Here is a 6,401-nt window from a genome sequence, read left to right on the forward strand (position 1 = left end):
ATTTAGTTAATTCATGTGAGTTGTCATGCATATGCATTATTTTATTAAATTACTAACCCCACTTGATTTTTCGAATCAAGTGGATTATATTTGACATTTTTTGGTAAGTAAGTTCAGAAACAGGTTAAGACAACCAAAGGAGGACGACAAGAATCAAGAGGAGTTAGCGAAAATTCAAGAAGAAGAAAATTCTGAAAATGCCCCCGGGGCATGTGTTAAGAGAAACCTATAAATACTCTCTTGAGAGTTCATTTTGAGGTTGTCCAGAATTCCTCTCTAAGGAGACTAGGGCTTGGAGAAGAAGGTGTTCTGCAGACCCTCCAGTAGCTGATGAGCATTGGAGCAGGGAGAGAGACAAGCTGAGGCATAGTTAGACCAAGAAGATCGCCGCCTTGCCGAGAGGAGGTGACACAAGGAGGTGTGATTGTTCTAGCTTCAGCATTTTCTCCTTCTCCCTTCTAGACAATCGAATTTGGGACTAGGAGTCTCCCAGCTGTGTTCTCAGTCAAATCCAAACAAGATTGTTCTCTGTTTTCATTTGATTTGAAGTCTATCGTTTTCTCAAATCAATCTTCCTTCCGTTCTTCTAAAATCCCCATCGTTTTTCACAATCGAGGGAGAAATCGCCTGGCAGCAGCACACCCCGCAGGCAGTCAAGGCCGCCAGCAACAAGCGCTGCCAGCAGCGCACGCCGCAGGCAGCCAAGGCCGCCGGCGCGCGCGCGGGCTTGCTCCTCTGCGCGCAAGCAACAGCCTGCACGCAGTAGGAGCCTCACAGGCAGCCGCCCGCGTGTAAGCGCTGCACGCGAGCACACCTGCGCACGGCAGCACTACCCGTAGTAGCTCGCGCGCAGGCAGCAGTCAGCGCGCAAGAGCCGCGCGCGAGCACGCTGCGAGGCGGCCCGCCCGTGCACAAGAGCTGCACGCAGGCACACCGCCCGCAACAGCTGCCCGCGCATAGCAGTCGCCTGCACGCCAACGCCGCCTGCAGCAGCGTGCAGGCCCACCTTTGTGCAGGCTGCGCTATTGCGCAGGTGCACGCGCGAGCACAAACACCCGTTGGGTGTTTGTGAGATTGCTTCAAAGAGTTTGGGTAAAATCTTCAGTAAAGAAAATTCTCACTGAAGATTTTACTGAACCTAGACTTTTAAAGAAGTCTCTGTAGTTTTTTACTGAAGAATTTTTAACAGAGTTTGATATTTGGAAATAGAGAACTGAACATACATATTGAACTGAAAAGAATTACTGTTTTTTATCTGCTCTCTAAGGATCGACCCTTACTTGCCCTAAGGCTGTGAGGTTATAAATTGTGTTGTATAAGCTCATTCCTCACACGACTAAACTGATAAATAACCAGTAAAAACCACTAAAATCGAGCTTATCAACTGGCGCCGTTGCCGGGGAGCACGGTATTACAGTAGAATTTTTGTTTCTGTGTTTTCAGTTATCTTTAATTCCTTCTCCTAAAGCTGCAAGACTTGAAATCCTCAGCTTATTGTCTTTCTAATTCTTTGCTGAAGTTCTATGGTAGTGACTCGTTCAAGGGCTGGTGAAAGATCTACAGAGAACGTTGCACGCGACGCAACTCCCGAATCTACAGTTACAGAACCTGAAATTCAGCAGGAAACAATGGCAGAAGAGAGACATCAGCAGAATGAGAGAAGGAGAACAATGCTGGACAGGTCGACACCGTCGGGAAGCCTGCGACAAACCGATGTCAACTTGAACATAGGTGAAGGTATTTTATTCAGATATGATAATGCTTTGATTAATTGTTTACCTGAATTTAACGGACTACCTGCACAGAATCCTTTAGAATTCCTCGATGATTTTCATATTAGATGTTCTTCCCAAAACGTTCCTGGACTATCTCTAGAAATTTTGAAAATGAAGTTTTTCCTCTTACCTTAAAAGATAAAGCATTTTCATGGTATCGCAATCTAGGAATCACGTTTAACTCTTGGGAAGAGATGCAGGGAAAATTTCTGCAGAAATTTTACCCTCTCTCTAAAACTAATTTTTACCGAAGAGAAATTCATAACTTTCATCCCCATGAAGGTGAGGCTTTTAGTGAGTCATGGGAGAGGTTCAATGACTTGCTGAGGAAATGTCCCCATCATGGAATTGAACACTGTCAGTTAGCCCAAATTTTCTATGAATCTTTATCAGATTTCATGAAAAATAAGGTTAACTTAGCCTCCGGGGGAACTTTCTATACCGCATATGAGGATGAAGTGTTTGATATTTTGGAGAGAGTTGCGGAAACTGACCTGCAGGAGATTGGAGAAAGTCAGAATGGGAGGAACCTGCAGCCCAAGAGAGCAACAGTTCTGTAGGTTAACGCTAAGGAGGGCGAGCTGCAAGCGGGTTTAAGAGAAACCAACCAGAAATTGGAGGAGCTCACCTCCACCTTGAAGAACGTTTTCTTAGGTAACTCCCCCATCGTTAAAGCCAAAATTTGCTCTCTCTGTTTTAGCACGGAACATGAAGACGGAGCCTGCCAAGCCATTGAAGAAGAGGTGAAAGCCTTCAACCAACCGCAGCAACCATGGGCAGGGCAAAAGAGGCCGAATTTTCAAAATGGAGAGACCTTCCACAAACGGAGCAAGCCGTCAGCTCAACCTCCATTCCAACAAAGACATCAGTTCCAGTCCAGACCCCAGCAGGAGTATCAGGTTCCATCTTACAACCAACCTGATTTTTCTACATTCACCCCCGTCATTTCAGATATGATAGAGAAGCAAAATCAAGTGGATTATATTTGACATTTTTTGGTTAGTAAGTTCAGAAACAGGTTAAGGCAACCAAGGAGGACGTCAAGGATCAACAGGAGGTGGCGAAATCTCAAAGAAGAAGAAAATTCCGAAAATGCCCCTGGGCATGTGTTAAGAGAAACCTATAAATACTCTCTCGAGAGTTCACTTTGGGTTGTTCAGAAATTCTGTCCAAGGAGGCTAGGGCTTGGGGAAGAAGGAGTTCTGCACCCTCCAAGAGCTGATGAGCATTAGAGCTGGAGAGAAGGAGCAAGCTGAGGAGTAGTTTGGGCAAGATGATCTCCTCCTCGCCGCAAGGGTCGTGACACCAGGTCGGAGTGATTCCCCAAATTTCAGTTCTGTGTAATTCTCCCATTCAGACAATCAAGATTGGGTTGGAAGATTCATACCATTGATCTTCTAACGTTTCTAATTGACATTGTTCTTGTTTTAGTTAATTGCACGTTCTTTGTCCATTCAAATCGTTTTTCCTTTTGTTTCCCCCACAAGTCCATTGTTCTCCTATCAATAGAGTTCAAGATTCTCCCCTGTAGCAGCATCCAAGCCGCCAGCAACTAAGGACGTGCACAGCAGGGCTGCGCACGCCCAAGGCTGCCTGCAGCCAACGCTGCGCACAGCCCGCGCCGTAAACGGGTCTTGCCCGCGCGCAGCTAGCGCTGCTAGCACGCCACGCCTGTGCACAGTGGTGACGGCGCACGGGCAAGCCGTGCGCAGCCAGCCACCATGCGCAGGCACGCCCGCGCACAGCATCTGCCGTGCGCAGGCAGAGCCCGTGCATTACGGCACGCGCGCGCAAGCAAAGCCTACGCACAGCAAGGCTGCGCGCAAGCCTACGCCCGCGCACCGCAAGCGCCGTGCGCAGGCGCGCCCACGTGCAGTAATCTGCACGCGTGCGCGCAACCTACATACGCTCCTGCAAAACCTTCTGCAGACGGCTAAGGCTGTGAGCATAAGGAGCCACAAGAGCGCCCGCTAGGTGTTTGTGTACTTGCCTAAAAGGGTAAAAGTGAATAGTTCAGTAAAGAAACTATTTACTGAGGATTCTTCTTAGTTGGTTCGTCTAAAAAGAATACTCTGTGGGACTTTACTGAGGATAAATTTACTGATTATTACTGTTGAATTTGAAAGACTGAGTATAAACATACATTGAATCGAAAAGGAAATTACTCTTGATTTACCTGCTCCCTGTGGATCGACACCCCACTTACCCTAAGGTTGTGAGGTTATAAATATTGTTGCATAAGCTCAATCCTCAAACAATTTAACTGATAAATAACCAATAAAAATACACCTAAATTTGAGCTTATCAACTGGCGCCGTTGCCAGGTAGCACGGTATTACAGTAGTAGATTCTTTTCTGTCTTTTCAGTTATTGTTTACTCATTCTCCTAAAGCTGCAGGACTTGAAATCCTCAGCTTATTGTCTTTCTAACTCTCTGCTGAAGTTCTATGGTAGTGGCACGTTCAAGGGTTGGTGAAAAGTCTATAGAGAACGTTGCACGCGACGCAACTCCAGAATCTACAGTCACAGAACCCAAAATTCAGGAGGAAACTATGGCAGAAGAAAGACACCATCAGCAGGAGAGGAGGAGAACCATGCTGGACAAGTCGACACCCTCCGGAAGCCTGCGACAAACGGATGTAAATCTGAACATAGGTGAGGGTATCTTATTCAGGTATGATAATGCTTTGATACATTCTTTACCTGAATTTAACGGATTACCTGCACAAAACCCTCTAGAATTCCTAGATGATTTTCATATTAGATGTTCCTCCCAAAACGTTCCAGGATTATTTACAGAAATGCTTAAAATGAAATATTTTCCATTGACATTAAAAGATAAAGCATTTTCCTGGTATCGTAATTTAGGAATTACTTTTAGTACTTGGGATGAGATGTAGGGAAAATTTCTGCAGAAATTTTACACTCTCTCCAAAACTAATTTTTACCGAAGAGAAATTCATAACTTTCATCCCCATGAAGGTGAGGCTTTTAGTGGGTCAGGGGAGAGGTTCAATGACTTGCTGAGGAAATGTCCTCATCATGGAATTGAACATTGTCAATTAGCCCAGATTTTCTATGAATCTATATCAGATTTCATGAAAAATAAGGTTAACTTAGCCTCCGGGGGAACTTTCTATACCGCATATGAGGATGAAGTGTTTGATATTTTGGAGAGAGTTGCAGAAACTGACCTGCAGGAGATTGGAGCAAGTCAGAATGGGAGGAACCTGCAGCCCAAGAGAGCAGGAGTTCTGCAAGTTAATGCTAAGGAGGGCGAGCTGCAAGCGGGTTTAAGAGAAACCAACCAGAAATTGGAGGAGCTCACCTCCACCTTGAAGAACGTTTTCTTAGGTAACTCCCCCATCGTTAAGGCCAAAATTTGCTCTCTCTGTTTCAGCACGGAACATGAAGACGGAGCCTGCCAAGCCATGGAAGAAGAGGTGAAAGCCTTCAACCAACCGCAGCAACCATGGGCAGGGCAAAAGAGGCCGAATTTTCAAAATGGAGAGACCTTCCACCAACGGAGCAAGTCGGCAGCTCAACCTCCATTCCAACAAAGACATCAGTTCCAGTCCAGACCCCAGCAAGAGTATCAGGTTCCATCTTACAACCAACCTGATTTTTCTACATTCACCCCCGTCATTTCAGATATGATAGAGAAGCAAAACCAAAAGTTGCGGGCGGAGATGGAGATGCGGATGCAAGTTATGATGGAATTCCAGACCAAGCAAATGCTGGAATCACAGGAGCAGATGAGGAAGCTGCTGGAGAGTTTCAGGCCTGGACCCTCTGAGTCCCAAGGTACCCCTGCAGAACCCCCTTGCACGTCTTATAAATTTCCTACAAAACCTGTGATAAACCCATGCAATTTACATCATATACACCATGCCATTCACGATGAGATAAATGGAGACGATCCTGAAGTTCTAGCAATCTCAAAGTTGAGAAATGGAAAGGAACTTCAGGATCCTTATCAGAATTCTGCAGAGAATTCTAAGACGAGGAATGAGCCAAGGGAGGAAGAAGGAGAGGATCTTCCCTATGCGGAAGAACCTCTACCTTCTACGAGTGGGCAACATGTATCGTATCCAACTGCACTGAATAGAAAAAAACCTGTACTTGATTATGAAAACAGGTTATTAGAAAACTTTAAAAAGGCCACGATGACAGTCACAGTGGAGGACATGCTAAGGTGTGCACCATCTCTTAAGAAATATCTTAAGGACTCTTGCACTACTAGGAAGCATAGGGAGGTAGTAAAACTTTCCTAAAATGCTTCGAGCATTTTGAATGACCTCCCTATAAAAATGAGGGATCCAGGTGCCCCTTTTATCACATGTGAGATAGGAGGAAAGACTTTTTTGAAAGTCTTATTAGATACAGGAGCTAGCATTAGCATCATCCCGACGGCTTTGTACGAAGAATACGGCTTTTGGGAGCTTGAAGAAATACAAATGGACTTACTCCTAGCCGACGGGACTGTCAGGCAACCTGAAGGAAGATTGACAGACGTCATGATTACTGTAGAAAATTGTGAAATACCTGTAGATTTTATAGTCACTGACGTGAAAATTTCAGGAAGCCTTAGTTTAGCTCCTATTATTCTAGGAAGACTGTTTTTGG

General features: G+C 45.3%; 1 non-coding gene across 1 annotated transcript; it reads right to left on the reverse strand.

Moving 5' to 3' along the window:
* Nucleotides 1–2,015: 2,015 nt before the first annotated feature.
* Nucleotides 2,016–2,124, reverse strand: LOC144711561 (small nucleolar RNA R71). The gene has a single exon (XR_013583610.1). It is a non-coding gene; the product is annotated as a small nucleolar RNA R71 (small nucleolar RNA).
* Nucleotides 2,125–6,401: the final 4,277 nt, after the last annotated feature.

The sequence above is a fragment of the Wolffia australiana genome, chromosome 13 (genome assembly GCF_029677425.1).
Source record: "Wolffia australiana isolate 7733 chromosome 13, ASM2967742v1".
NCBI lineage: Eukaryota > Viridiplantae > Streptophyta > Magnoliopsida > Alismatales > Araceae > Wolffia > Wolffia australiana.